Below are 15,735 nucleotides of genomic sequence, written 5' to 3'. Positions count from 1 at the left end.
CGCCCGGGGGTTCGCTGAGATAGCCCTACCCTTAACGGACCTCCTCAAAACCAAAGGGGTGGGGGACACCCGACGCGCCAAGAACCCAGGCACAGTGCTGAATTGGACTCCCGCGTGCCAGACCGCATTCAACAAGCTGAAAGCGCTGTTCACTACGGAGCCAATCCTCGCGCACCCGGACCCAGAACGGCCGTTCGTGGTCCAAGCCGACGCCTCAGACTTCTCCCTGGGAGCCATCCTGCTACAGAAAGACCCCACGGGACTCCTGAAACCATGCGCCTACCTGTCAAGGAAGTTCTCCGAGACAGAGAGGCGATGGCACGTCTGGGAGAAAGAAGCCTTCGCAGTGAAATCGGCACTAGAGACATGGCGACACCTACTCGAGGGAGCCACCCAACCATTCGAGGTCTGGACTGACCACCGGAACCTCGAGGCCCTACGAACGCCTAGACGCCTTAGCCCAAAACAGGTCCGATGGGCCCAATTCTTCAGCCGCTTTGATTTCCAGCTGAAGTTCATGCCGGGCAAGAAGAACTTCCTGGCCGACGCCCTCTCCCGACTGCCCCAAGACGAAGAGCCCGCCCCAGACACCATTGGGACGGTCCTATCCGCCTCGCAACTGGGGATGGCTGTGACCACCCGAAGCGGCGCACGGAGGCAGCTCGACTCTACGGCGCAGCCGACGGCGGGACAACCGGCGACTGAAAGAAGCCAACCGCAACTACCAGGGGGAATGCGCACGGACCTCGCCGCCGCCCTCAAAACCGACCCCTGGTTCCTGGCAAACCCCGACAAGGTAACGATGGCACAAGACCTGGCATGGGGGGAAGGCAGAATCTACGTCCCGGACTCGCAACGCCAGGCGATCTTGCATAGGTCACACGACGCCAAGCAAGCGGGACACTTTGGGTTCCTCAAGACCCTACACCTAACACGGCGTCAATTCTGGTGGCCCGCGCTCAGGCGAGACGTAAAAACCTACGTGGCGTCCTGCCCAACGTGCGCTAGGGCCAAACGGGCACCAGGCAAACCCGCGGGGCTATTGCAACGGGTGGCAGAACCCTCCCGCCCATGGGAGGAAATCTCTATGGATTTTATAGTGGACCTCCCACCCAGCCAGAAGAAAACGGCCATTTGGGTGGTGAAGGACTACTTCTCAAAGCAGGCCCACTTCATCCCCTGCACGTCGGTCCCATCCTCACAACAGCTAGCCAAACTCTTCCTCATCCACGTGTACAGGCTACACGGATGTCCCGCACGTGTGGTGACCGACAGGGGCACACAGTTCACCTCCAAATTCTGGCGGGCCTTCCTGAAGCTGACGGGGACCCAACAGGCCCTATCTACGGCTTGGCACCCTCAGACGGACGGAGCCACTGAGGTTCTTAATGCCACCTTAGAGCAATTTATACGATCATATACTAACTACCACCAAGACGACTGGGCTGAACTGCTCCCGTTCGCCGAAGTCGCATACAACAACGCCGTCCACACGAGCACGGGGAAAACTCCGTTCGAAGTAGTCTCGGGGCGCGACTTCGTCCCCATACCGGAGCTACCTCAACCCCCGGAACCCCAGGTGGACGCTAGCGACTGGGGACGGAAGATCGCGGAAGCATGGCCAGTAATCACGGCGGCGCTGAAGGATGCACAGGCTGCCTACAAAGAGCAGGCCGACAAGCACCGGCGCCAACAACCGACGTTCCAGGCGGGGGATATGGCCTATCTATCCACCAAGTTCCTAAAGTCAACCCAACCCTCGAAAAAACTGGGGCCTAAGTACATCGGGCCGTTCCGAGTCACGCAAATAGTGAACCCGGTAGCAATACGCTTGGACCTGCCACACAACCTCCGGAGACTCCACCCGGTGTTCCACACCAGCCTCCTGAAACCGGCAACCACCTCCCGATGGCACCCAAGCACGCCACAGCCCGCACCGGTGATGATCGACGGGCAACACCACTTCGAGATAAGGGACATTCTCGACTCCCGCAAGCAACGAGGAACTCTACACTATCTGGTCAGGTGGAAACACTTCCCCCACCCGGAATGGGTGGCGGCGCACAACGTTAACGCGCCTGACCTGACCAGAGCATTTCACCGGGCATACCCCGACAAACCGCAACCAAGGTCAGCAAAACCAAACCCCCCCCCCGCAGGCCCCCCCCGCCTCCCGTGCCCCAAGGGAAAGGGCCCCCCCAAGCCCGCGACTTGGGTGGACCTTCCCCCCCCGGGACTCACTCCCCCCGCCCCGGGCCCACGGGGTGGTGACAAACGTTCGCCAGCACCCTCCCCCCGCCCCCCGGCCGCGGGGGAGTGGCAAGCAAGTCAACAGGGCAACCTGGGGGCAACGCCCAGGAGACACAACAAAGGCGACGCACTTTAAATAAGAAAAAGAAGGGCCCTACCTGGAGCTGAGAAGCACCCGACCAGCCACGCCTCTCTCCTCGCCGAACTGAGCCAAACAAACAGGGTGTGGCTGGAGCATGCGCACGCCAGGTCAGGACCCGAGCATGCGTACCATGGACACACCCTGGGAAGGCACGTGGTAGAGGGAGGAGCAAAGGGAGGGGCGACAACTACTCCGGCGGGAACTTTGAAAAAAAAAAAAAAAATGTGGCGTTTTGACAGCTCCACGGGGAAAACCCAGAAAACCGGGGGAGAACACTATTCGAAAAGGGGGCAGTATGTCATGAGTGCCGTTGAGCTAAAGTCATCAGCGCAATGGCACACATGACAATGACAAGGAAATAGGTGAAGGGGTACAAGATAAGTAGCCATCAACCCACAACGACTAACGGCCAACAAACAATAGCTAAACGGATCACGGAGCCACCCAAGCCATCAGCGGCAATACAACGGGGATCGCCCAGCTGAAAACAATCAGCAGAGGAATGGGAAACCTGATGATGGGCGATCCCGGAAACCCTCACCCACCGGCAGGGCAACGTATTGGACAAAGGGGGGTGACGTGACCGTGAGCGAGGGGGCGCTGACCGGCGCGGGGTATTTAAACCCCGCACCGGCGCGCTCCTGTCACTCTCAGCTTTTTTCTACCAACGCTGAACCTGCCCTGCAAATAAACCAGAGCCTGATCCGCGAACCAGTGTCTGAGTGTTATTCAGAGGTAGGCAGCGCATGACAATAGCTTATGAAGCACTCTCTGAGTTTTTGCGCTTACTCGGCTACAGAATGGCCAAGTGGTCTGTAAATGCTCAGTCTTCCAATGGTCTACAACCTCCTTGGCTTTCCACACATATCCAAGAGAAAACATAAGGTGGGAACTACTGAGATAGTTTTTTTTTCAGATGGTCAAGACAGGAAGGCTGCAGAGTGATGGAAAACTGTGTCACAGAGAACAACTACACTTTGCATCAATAAAAGTAGGCTCAAAGATACCCTCAAGTGAAATTCAGAAGAAAAACGAGGGAAAGGGCTGTTCTAAGGACCGAGGCTCATGTGGTAGGACCCTATGCTAGGGAGAACTATTATGGCAACTTAGCTTAGGTTTCTCGAGGCCAGCAAAGATCAGCAAAATGTCCCTTGGCCCAGAAAGGCAGGGGAAAGATTAAGCCCAAAGCAAACAAACCTGTGTTTTCGTTTAGCATGTTGGTTAAATCCAACTGATAAATCAGAGTTTATTTCTCCCCGTGTCATTCCACCAGTCGCCCTGTCTGGCTATTGCTCTGGCAAGCTGGTGGGGAGTGGGGGAATAAGACCAGGGTTTGAAGAAACATATTCTGTGTCCCTAGAATTCTGAAACACCAATGACCTTTTGGAAGTTTTCCGATTTCAAAAGACCATCCAAACCGTTCTTCAATTGTTTTGGATGTGCCCAGTTCAATTCTGTGCTGGGATTCCATCAGATTTGCTACCAAATCTGGTGAGAAGGAAAGAACAGTTGGATAGAGAAAATGGGCAATCTGTAACATGCATACAAACATACGTACATATAAAAATGTAACAAAAATGTAACATATACATACATACATACATACATACATACATACATACATACTTATAGGAATAGGAATATATCCTAAAAATACAAAAGTAACCTGGATTTCAATCTTATCGTTCTTTGAATGGCTATTCCGTTTTGGGGGGAGGGCTTTGATTTTGGGCCCATCTTGAAATAATGAGCAGGACTGATACAAGAATGAATTTGTCTTTGTGATCTGCATGTAGCTGAAAAGAGAAGGAGAGAGGGCTTTTAAAGTCAGATATTTTAAGTGCATAATAAATTAGGTGCACACGATCGTGATTCCTGAAACCATCATCCTGATACATCTCTTCTCGCTTCAGAGGAAATGCAAACTCCAGGAATCTGAGAATGAGTTTAGAGATCACGAGGTTAAGGGAGCAGAGAAAGATAAGTAGTCTTCATGCCTTTATTTGGCTCATTTCCTTTTGCCCTTGATTTCTAATCTTTCACTTTCATCCCTCTTTGTTTCTGTGGCTTGAAAAGCTAGAAATGGAACTTTCCTACAATGAAAATCGTACAGGTTTAAGTATTCGAAGAGCCAACGGACATCACTCTCTGGACATTGACATTTTCCCCCATTGTTTTTTGCCCGTTGAATTCAACGCCTAATAAATGGGAGAGATCTCTGGGGAAATCTAAAATATTGAAATAACTCTTGGAATGATATTTAACTAAATATTGAAATAACTCCTGGCCATGATATTAAACATTAAGTTAGCTTTAATTATTTAAATGAAAATTATTGACCCATCAGATCATTTCCAAACCCTGAACCAACCCTGAAGAGGATGGGCCTCTTTCTTGGGTGGGGTCTGGGGCAACTCCCCCCCCCCACACAAACAATGTAATGTACTCTTTAATTACTTCTAAATACCAGCAACTTGCAGACAAAAATATGATGCTAAAGGCACAGCTGGGCATCAGCTGCTCACGCTTTTAGTTTGGCGGTCTGGTTGATTCTGTGCGGATGAAAAATCCCATTGAAATCTATTATATGGGGCTGATGGCCAAGCTACATGTTACACCATTTTCAGAGTGTACAGCAGATACCTATTACAAAATGACTGTTATGGCAAACTAGGAATGGCTAATTCATTAAATAGGCTATCACATGGTTAAAGGCATCTTGGTAAAATTGAATCTGATCAGATGGTATATTTGGGTGTAGATCATAACACACTAACAGCAGTGACTGGGTCTTCACAGTTAAGTTTCACATGTCTTCAAAGGCTCCTTGCTGCAAATTCATAGCCTGGTGAGAGGAAGGACTGCCCACTAGTGTCCTCATGGTCCATTCCACACATGTACACATCACCCGAACAGGTGTATTCCTTAGGTCTGCAGCTGGAGATCAAGACTACCCAAATCACCCAACTGAAAATGAAAAGCTGCCCACATAGAGCACCAACCAAGCTGCCCTCGTGAACCCAACATTAGAGATTAGAGTTTATTAGAATGTCTTTTGAACAGTACATAACTGCATCTCAGTGTTGTGGTCCAAGGGAACAGGAGGTGCCACATATACCATATTCCCAGTAACCTCATACAGTAGTTTGTGACAAGTGATGGATGATGAGAGCATAGCTGGTACCCTGCAGCAGAACCAATGCCTCTGTTCCCACGTGGACACCAAAGTCAGCCACTTGTTATTGGCTGATATTGTTTTATCAGGTAGACCTAAAAAGAACATTGGAGTCATGTTTGAGCGCTTTCAGATGCAATCACCCGATATTCGGAGTACACTCTAGACAGTACAAATTATGGACTCTATTGCTAGAGGGCATTGTTTCTCAACCTCAACTTTAAGATGCAGGGACTTCAACTCCTAGAATTCCCTAGCCAGCACGGATGGATTGAGGCACAGAGCAGTTTAAAGATGAGGTTCTCCCCCCCAAAAAAGGGGGGGGAATTAACAGGACACTTCCAGAAAGCTCTGCCATTAGAGTAAGATTTTTCTCACTACTTGTAGTGATCAGGGTGGAAGAGTTACCCTCAAATTAGTTATCTACGTTCCTTCTCCCAGGATTCTAATAGCTGACTGAAATATAAGATCTAAGATATAAATCGAGATAAAAACTATCTCTTCTGGAGAAATTTGCTTATGGAACTGGAACTGGGGGTTTGACCCCCTCTTGCTGTTTTTCCACATCTGCAGGTACACACTGTGGATGGAAAAGGGGCAACAGACTTGAATATATTTCATTTAAAAAAAAAAAAAAAACCATGCAAAGGGACTTTCTTCTGAGCTGGCATGGAGAGGATTTTACTGTTTCCACTTTTAATTCAGGCTAAAAGGCTTCTTTAGTTTAGAAGTGCCATTCAGGGACTATTTAATATTTTTAAAGTAGGCAGGAAAACGTAGCCCAAATTAAAATGTGATTTTTAAAAAACCATATTGCTAACATAGCATTTAGAAAGGTCATTGTGGAAGCCTTCTGAAATGAAAAGGAAAGGTAGTCGGATTCAAAGAGCCACCAAAAATCTTGCTTGGGACCAAAAACCCCCCCAAAAACCTCACACTCCAAAAAAGAGAGATGAGTAGAATGAGAATGCTTTATACAGGTCATCCTTGTTTAGCGACCACAATTGGGACCTGCAACTAGGTTGTTAAGCGAAGCGGTTGCGAGTGAAACGACGACTGAGCTTTTACTTCACAGACCTGCGGTGGTCGTAAATATGAAGATTGGTCACAAAGTTACTTTTTCATCACCGTCGTAACCGCAAATGGTCACTAAATGAGGCGGTTGCTAATCGAGGACTACCTGTATTGCTATTCCATTCCTTCCTTGCAAAGTCGGGTTTTATGGAGTGTCTTCTCCATTGCCTCCTAAGAAAAAACACAGAAGTAGCAAAGGTGAAGAAAGCAGAACAGTGATTTGGTGACAGTGACCAGTAGTGCCCTGTAAACACAAATGAACAAAACATAGCAATTTCAGACTAAATTATGATACATGAAAGTTCCTTGTAATTATTGTGAGGTAACCAGTTGCTACCTAAGATTCATGCGCTCTTTGAAGGGGCACCTCCAAAAGTCATTTGCATATCTGTAAAAGGATTCAGTAAGCTGTGAGGATATACTAGTCGAGATAGGATATACTGTGAGAATACACTAGTGCGTGTCGCTGGACACAATTTATGGGCAACTGTTGTAGTGCTCACACTTGTGCAACTAAATCTGGGGCTGGGTGAAGAAATGTGTTTCCTGTTGCATGGACCCAAAAGCCCGCGATCCAGGGGTCTTGCAAATATGCCCGTTGATACGGTCCTTCCATATTCTACCGAGCTTTTGAGGAACAGGCGGAACAGCTGAATAGGATGCAAGCAGAAGAGAGGGAGTAAGGAACTGTGTCCCGGTGATCACCAGGGCCAGTTGCCACGGAATGCTGCAAGTGCTTTCAGCAGTAGAGCAGGGCTGCTGTGGTGCATGTTGGGGGGAGGTGAGGAATGACTCAGCCGTCCTACAAGCTGAGGTCTACCACAATACGCTTGTAAACCAGTGTGTTCCCCTTGAAGCTGGGGGCCAGGAGGACACTCATGTCCTCCAAAGGGATAGGCTGGAAAGCTCGTGGAGCTTGGACAGAGAGTTCTTGGAACTTCACAAACTTCTGCTTGTCTTCATCCCAAAGGTAGATGTGGGTAAAGGAGAAGTCACTACCCAGAGCCATATAACGATGCTGAGATATCTGGAAAGGCTCCATCACCATGGAGCCTCGAGAGGGCAGGTTCTGCACCTCTGTGAATCGCAGCCCTTCCCACTTGACCACCTTGGAATCACCAATGTAACGGCTCAGACACAGGTAGTTGTCTCTCTCTATCTGGAAATGCTTGACCATCTAAACATCCATTACTTCTGCGACGTCACCCAGGTGGGCAAACTGCTTCTGTGAGCGATTCCATTGGTAGATGATAGGGGCCTGGGAGCTGCTAGAGATGATCAGTCGGGGTTTCCCATCTACCTCCAGGTGCTCCACATCGGTGTCACGATGCCACGAGTGCAGGTCTTGGTGGGAATAGAAGCCATTCTGGTTCCAGCGATACAGGCTGGTAGAACCCGCCTTGGAGCTGTCGGCGATGACAAAGAACCACTCATTGTCGATCTGGAAGGCCTCGATGTCATTGGGCTTCCGGATCTTCTGGCTGTCAATATCTTGGACCTTAACGAACTTGTCAATGTTGGTGTCCCAGCGGTAAATATAGGAGCCCCCAAAAAGCTGAGCCACCACAACGTACAGGTGGGATTCTACCACAATCGGTTTGCAGTAAACCGCTGAGTGAGCTGCAAGAGAGAATTGGAAAGGGTCAGCACAGAACACCGACCGACAGCAGGCGCGCTCTGTGAGCACCGCTGCATCACAAGGAGCCCAAACGTCCTCTGTGCCCGTCTGAGTAGGTGAGCGAGCTGGCGGGAGAGGATGGGGGTCGAGGTCCAGTACTGAGATTCTCACCTGATCGAAACGCCGCTATCGTTTAAATACGGGATACCCAAAGAGTGACCTTGGGACCTGCCAAGTGGAATTCCTTACTCTCGCACCTGCCGAGAGGAGTGTCTACGCCTCTTATCCCCTCCTGCTGCGGTAATGGGGAGCTGCAGGCTAACATTTCCAGGGAACGACACATCTGGGGAGGCCCCTTTGAAACCCTATGGATGGCAAGGGACAGGTTCTGGTCCCCGTGCCTTTTAGGAGAGGGCCTGGGGAGAAGACCCCATGGTGGAAGGCAGCGTAAGTCAGGGCAAGAAGTCAAACACCCAAGGCAGGCAATTTAAACGTAATCTGAGATAATGTTAGGAAAACGGAAGTGAACTTTCTGTAACGACTGTTTGCAGAATGTGGTTGCTAGGTCTGATTCCCGCAGTGTGCCAAGAGCTAGACAGTCGGCTGTTACTGGGTTTGGGAGAATTTTTCTTTGAATCCTTTTTACTTTATTTCTGTAAGCTCCTTAGAGACATTTTGGAATGGAGCATCTCATAAATCGAAGGGAGGGAGGGAGAAGGAAGGAAGGAAGGGGGGAAGGGTGGCTCTCAACCCTGGCAACTTTAAGATGGGTGGACTCCAGCTCCCAGAATTCCCCAGCCAGCATCGCTAGCTGGGAGTTGGAGTCCACCCATCTTAAAGTTGCCAGGGTTGAGAACCACGGTCTAGAATATCCAGGGTGCATAGAGCCGCCAGATTCTTACATCGGAGAGAAGAATTGTGCATTTGTTCTGAATGCAGTCCTCCCCCCCACAACAAATGGGTGTTGGTGAAAATGTGTACAGTGCCCGTAATGCAACCTTCCCTAATCCTGCACCCTCTGAAGATGTTGGACTACAGCTCCCAGAATTCTTTGCCAGATGGCCTTCCCAGCCAACATGGACTTGCACTTTTAGAATGCAGCAAAGCTAGCTTGAGTTTGAGAAACTTCATCCAACCATCCTGTCCGATCCAACAGGGTGGGCAAATTTTGGGTCTCTTCTATGAAGCAGTGACATCCAACGGAAAGCAGAAGACCTGTTTCTCTGCCACAGCATCTGCCTTGTGGAACAATGCTTCTCCCGTGATCTGATCCCTCGTGGCCTCCTATAAAACCTTAAAGATTTGACCAAGACTTGGACCAGGATATCTGGTGAGACTGGTTTGTATGATGGTTTGTATATTTTGGGGGGTTCTGAGTCAGACCTTGATAGTATGGCACTGCATTGCTTGTGGTTGTCATTCATTCATTCATTCATTCATTCATTCATTCATTCATTCATTCATTCATTCATTCATTTGTGCTGTTCTTGTTTTAAATGGTTGGGATAGGCAGCCATATAAGTCTTTTAAATAAATCTGCAGGGGATCTCTTTTTCACAGCCTGAGGTGACCTTCCTCCCTAAAGATTCCTCACCCCACACTGTGAATGGGTCCTCAACCTTTCCCTTGCTGTATGTGCCCAATCTGTTGCCTTCCAACCACACCAGGGTGAACAGATGTCCCCTTTTGCCCTGCAGCTGTGCCTTACCAGGGATGCGGTCAAAGTCTCGTAGCTTGCGCTCAACGTAGTCCCACTTCAGGATGGTACAGCTGCTGGAGCTTGGCTGGGCCAGAGCCACGTAGAGGTCGCTGGAATATGTGAAGGGCTCAGCAGATACAGACTGGAAGGGCAGAACCTGGTGCACCACAAAGTCTGGGGTGGGGGAGAAGAACCAATCATGTTTAAGGGGCTCCCATAAAACCTGGAGGAATTTACAATCAAGATACCAGAACCACAAAATGTGGTTTCCATCCAAGGATCCCCCTGAGCTAGGGGCATCCACAATAGAGGTCAAAAAAGTCAAGTTGGTGGCCAGGACCACGTGATCAAAGGCTCACTGTCAGGATGGAAGATCCTGCCACTATTTGGTAATGGGATTTGCAGTAATTAGTTTAGCATACCTGCAGGGTTGTTGGGAATGCTTTGTAGTTATTAGTTAGGCATGTAGGACCATTAGGATTGTTGATTAGGATGCTTAGTCGAACGGCTGGTACAAGGCTGACACAAATGGCATGGCATTATCAGCTTGTTAGTGAAGGATTTATGACTAAGGAATGAAAGAACTGTGAGAAGAAAGGAGGGGTTGTCACAGAGTGAATTCCTCATCTGGGAGTGGGGTGGTGCAAAGGTTGAAGATGTAACTGACATTTTGCACGGGCTTTTTAGTCTAGTCTTTGCATTGGAAATGATCACTTGTATTAAATAAAGATCTCTTCCATATCCTTTAATGGCTTGTGGCAAGAGTCTTTGAATTAATAACAAACAGGATCACGACCTTCACACTCACCCTGGTTTTACATGCAACACATGGGGCTTCAATCATGGGGGCACAGCTGCCCTTTTGACTGTTCTGACCCCTCCTGTGGATGTCTTCACATGCACCAAAGCCTTGAGTGTCATCAGCATAGTCCCTTCAAAACTTTTCATTTGTATTTATTTTATTAATGGCTTCAGTCAAGTCTTGCCCCTTGCTTCCCAAAGACCCGCTCCGAGGCAGCAGTCACAGTGCCATACTCATATGGCACCTCCGTTTCCAAAACATTTTCTCCCCAGTTGTGCAGCTTTTCAGCTGTTTTCAACCACTGGTTGGATATCATCCAATCCAGGGAATTGTATTGTCCTATTTGATGCCCAGTACTCTGCTGTTGTGTTTTTTAAAATATTTGTGCTATATTTAAAACACCAGCTGATCATAAGGCAGACTGGCATCTGGGCCTCATTTTCTATATGCAATCTTTTTTTTTTTTTAGAAATTCCAGTAGCCTCACTGAAAATTTGTCAAATAATGTCCATAATACTTTTTAGGTTAACTGACGTAAAATCCTGTAATTTTACAAATGAATCCATCCTTTTGTCTGTGACTTCTCCTAGCAGAAAGAAGTGGAAATAGGAAAAGTTTCACCAGCAAATCCTCATTTTACTAGCTAGCTTTTAACAAATGCATGGTGGTTGTTAAGGAAAAAATGATGGCAACCTCACCCTGAGCTCCAGAGGCAGCTGGAGAACATGAATGTAACTCTGATAAACCAAATTCTTGACCTGATTTATGAGTTCTGATGCCATTTCTTAGACGGCCATGCAAAGACATCCCTTCCTACCTGTGGTGATACAGTCAAAGTCCTTCAGAGGGAGCTCTCGGATCTTCTGGCCTTGGTACTGGGGGGGACCACCACAGAAAATGGCAGGCATACTTGTGTTGGTGTTCTCCATCCATTCTACCAACCATTTGATCTTGCAATCACAGGTCAAAGAATTCCCTCGAAGGTCTCTATGGGGAGGGAAAATTTGAGGACCATCAATGACCTTCTCCAGCTCAACTCTAAAGACAAGGCCCTATATCAGGGTTTCTCTAGCAGGGTTCCATGGAACCCTAGGGTTCCACGAGAGGTCACTAGGGGTTCCCTGGGAAATCATGATTTATTTAAAGAATATTTCAAATTCAGGCAACTTCACATTAAAGAGGTATGTTTCATTCTTTAGTTTAAGAACACCATTAATGCACATGTACAGGCCTACCCATGCAACGAATAGAATCATTTTGTGATTCCTGGCCTCTATTTGAGCCTGAATGTGCAGGGGTTCCTTGAGGACTGAAAAAATTTTCAAGGGTTCCTCCAGGGTCAAAAGATTGAGAAAGGCTGCCCTATGTAGTCCCCAAAGAAACAAACCAAGTGTGGAAATGGAGTCAGCTCTACCGTGGGGCTGAACTAGAAATGAAAATTTGGTTCTAGCACTAATGGCCCATCTTTCTCTTTGACTGTAAGACCATCAAGAGCTGCCTTCGGACAACTTGCTTTACTGAATTAACCCATTTGCTGCATTTGCGTATTGAACCATAAACCTATCACTGGTTGGGTAGTCGGTAAAAGCTAAACCACACACATGGCTGGGGAATGTTATGACCTCATTGTTTGCCATCTACGTTAGGATGATTCCTGAACTGGTCCCTGGTAATTAATCAGCAGAATGAGGATGAGGACAGAGAATGATGCACAATCCCTAACATAGCCCAATACTGTCCTTTTTTAATGAAGTGTTTGTGTTACACAAATTAAGGTTTGGATCGTCCTGTTACATATCTGAAAGGTCTCTCTACAGCCAATTAAGTCAATGTCTTCTGGCCCTGTGCCCTGCTCTAGTGCCCCCTGGGTAAGTGGGAATTCAGCTCCAGTTCTCTCACTTTCAGCACATCATTCTTTTAATGGCTAGGCAGCTGGGCTAAGCGAATATGCAATTTACATCTTTAAAAACCTGGAATCCTATCCAGTCATACTTAAGTTACACATTCTTGTTTCTAAGTCTCTCTGGTTTCAGTGCAAAAATAATAGATGTGTGTTTAAACCATGTTCCCTCATATTCCATTCATTATTCACACCCATTGATTTTGGAACTTGGACTTAAATTGTCCCAGTTGGCTGGATTCACCCAAAGACTTTGCCTTAGTTCTTTTAACTAAAGCTAATCTTTGGATGCAGTCTCGATGACCTACTGTTGACGAAATTAACAATCGTATGGGTAGACAGAGCCCCAAAGACATTTCTACTTTCAGAAAGAATTAGCCAGATTACCATAGGCCTCTAGTAGAATACACAATGATGTTTCATGCATCATGAGGTCATTGTGCAAAGGGCACAAATTATGTAATTTGTGTAATTTGCATGATGATGTCATGTTGCCCATGATGTCACTTGCCCATCTAGTACCCCTAATGGCCACCCACATGCTATTATTCCTGTTACTGTTATTTTTAAAGTATTCCCAACCTAAGAGGGCCTTACAGATCACTAAGTATATCCAAAGGCTTCAGGAGATCTCTGGGCAGCGTCTGCAGGTTGTTGTTGGCCAAAGATCTGAAAGAAAGGAAGGACAGCTGTTTTGTGCCAAACATTTCATTGTCCTCACATTAAGACTGAACAATGGAAGTTGCAAGCTGCAGCTATGCTTTTTGAAAGATTCTTCAATGTGCAAAGTTGCAAGCTGCAGCTATGCTTTTTGAAAGATTCTTCAATGTGCAAAGGTTCATCCTTTTTAAGAGTCGTGAAGAGTTGTACAACTGAAAAAAAAAATCCCAGTACTCTCTTCCACTTTGCAGCAAGACAAAAGGTTCAAAAATACTCCACCATTCAAGGTAGAGAAATTCTAGAACCCTGAAAATGAGGTAGAAAAACAGAAGCCTCCTTCTCAGGGGAAGAATTCTTCCAAAAATCTGAAGACTTAATTCATCTCAGAGGTCCTGATCACCGCGAGGATAGATACCATGTTTTCTTTGACTTGCTACCAAGAGAGAAAAATTATCTTAGGCTCCAGACTCTTTAGCCAGATGGGTGTGAAATGAGCTGTGTGCATTGGTGTAAGTGAAAACTCACAGATGCGTCAGGGACTTAAGCCCACGAAAGGCATTTTTTGACAGAGACTGGATGTCATTGTTCTCAATGAACCTGAGGAAAAAGAACAAGATGATAAGGGGCCATGTTTTGGTAAGGTTCCCCCTACATTTTCTACATCACCCACCCACCCACCCACCCAAGGGAGCCCCAGGCCCACCGCTCCTCACCACACGCCGCAGAGTCGCCACGACCACCAAGGCCCGGCCCGGGCGGCCGTCCCATCCAGGGCTCGTCGCTCTGGCGGCTCGCCACTCCGCCGACCGCTGCCAGGCCAGCCTCGCTGCCGAGGCCCAGGGGCCAGAAAAACACCAGGCCCGCCGCCCCTCGCCGCAAGCCGCAGTCGTCGTGAGCCCCCCAAGCCCCGTTGCCGAGGCTCGTCCGGAACCGCGGAGACGCTCAGGCCACCCCTCCACGCCGTCGAGGCCGCCGCGTCGCCCGGCTCCGGCCCGCTCAGCTCGCCGCACCAGCCCGCGGGCCGCAGAGTCCCCGGGGACCTCCCGACGCCCGCCGCAGCCCGCCGCTCACCGCCAGTCCAGGCACCCAAGTCCAGGCGGGGAAGACCGACGAATCCAAGCCCGGGCTACTTAAATTAAGCCCAGGCGATCCTTGTCCACCTCAGCCCCACCAGCAGCAAGGCGGGGGGTTGGTCAAACGGGCCTAAAGAGCCGAAAGCCCCCGAAATTCCGCAGCGCCGAGAGGGAAGGAGCGGCAGCTTAACTCATTGAGTTAACTATTTCTCTTAATTGCAAGAGAAAAAGGATTTTTTAAAAGCCACTTAAGATATGGAAGTTCATGTATTATCCCACCTGGCAATTTCCACAGATTTTTATATGCCAGCCAGAAATTATTTAAGAACTTTATTCCAATATCATTTTATGGAACTTACAGACTGTATCTTACTGAATAAACGTCTGTCTCAACTGCATTTCCTTCCCAGACTGACATTCTGATCAGGTTCTAGCAAAGAGAAGCTGGCACTGATTTTCACAGCGCATGGAGACTGGCATTTTGGGCAGCTCTTAAAGGGCTCCAGCCCAGAGAAGCCTCTAATAAGCCTGACCTTTATGCAGGTGGACATTTCGCAGGGATAGTCAGTCAGACAGACAGACAGAAACATAAATTCTCATTCCAAGGATTTAATTTGCTGAGATATATAGATGTACTGTGGTAAACAGCTTCAACAGATGTTTTCAAGATTCACTTCTGCCCCACCAGATTTCTTGATGAAGATTGTTAATCTGTATCCCAAAGATGTCTTCAAAACTTGAGTCTGCTTCTCTCCTCTTCTATCACCATGATTTTGTCTAGATTAGAACTAGAACTATGCCTCCTGAAGAATCTGTATAACGACCAAGCAGCAACAGTAAGGACAGACCACGGAACAACGGACTGGTTTAAGATTGGGAAAGGAGTACGGCAGGGCTGTATCCTCTCACCCTACCTATTCAACTTGTATGCAGAACACATCATGCGACAAGCTGGGCTTGAGGAATCCAGGGCTGGAGTTAAAATCTCTGGAAGAAACATTAACAATCTCAGAGATGCAGATGATACCACTTTGATGGCTGAAAGCGAAGAGGAACTGAGGAGCCTTATGATGAAGGTGAAAGAAGAAAGTGCAAAAGCTGGCTTGCAGCTAAACCTCAAAAAAACCAAGATGATGGCAACCAGCTTGATTGATAACTGGCAAATAGAGGGAGAAAATGTAGAAGCAGTGAAAGACTTTGTATTTCTGGGTGCGAAGATTACTGCAGATGCTGACTGCAGTCAGGAAATCAGAAGATGTTTAATCCTTGGGAGAAGAGCAATGACCAATCTCGATAAAATAGTTAAGAGCAGAGACCTCACACTGACAACAAAGGTCCGCCT

The 15,735-nt window shown here is 48.0% G+C and overlaps 1 pseudogene; it reads right to left on the bottom strand.

Moving 5' to 3' along the window:
• Positions 1-7,315: 7,315 nt before the first annotated feature.
• Positions 7,316-13,175, bottom strand: LOC134502896 (leucine-rich repeat LGI family member 3-like; annotated as a pseudogene).
• Positions 13,176-15,735: the final 2,560 nt, after the last annotated feature.

Source organism: Candoia aspera, chromosome 9 (genome assembly GCF_035149785.1).
Source record: "Candoia aspera isolate rCanAsp1 chromosome 9, rCanAsp1.hap2, whole genome shotgun sequence".
Taxonomy (NCBI): Eukaryota; Metazoa; Chordata; class Lepidosauria; order Squamata; family Boidae; genus Candoia; species Candoia aspera.
This window is presented reverse-complemented; position numbering and strand designations above follow the sequence as displayed.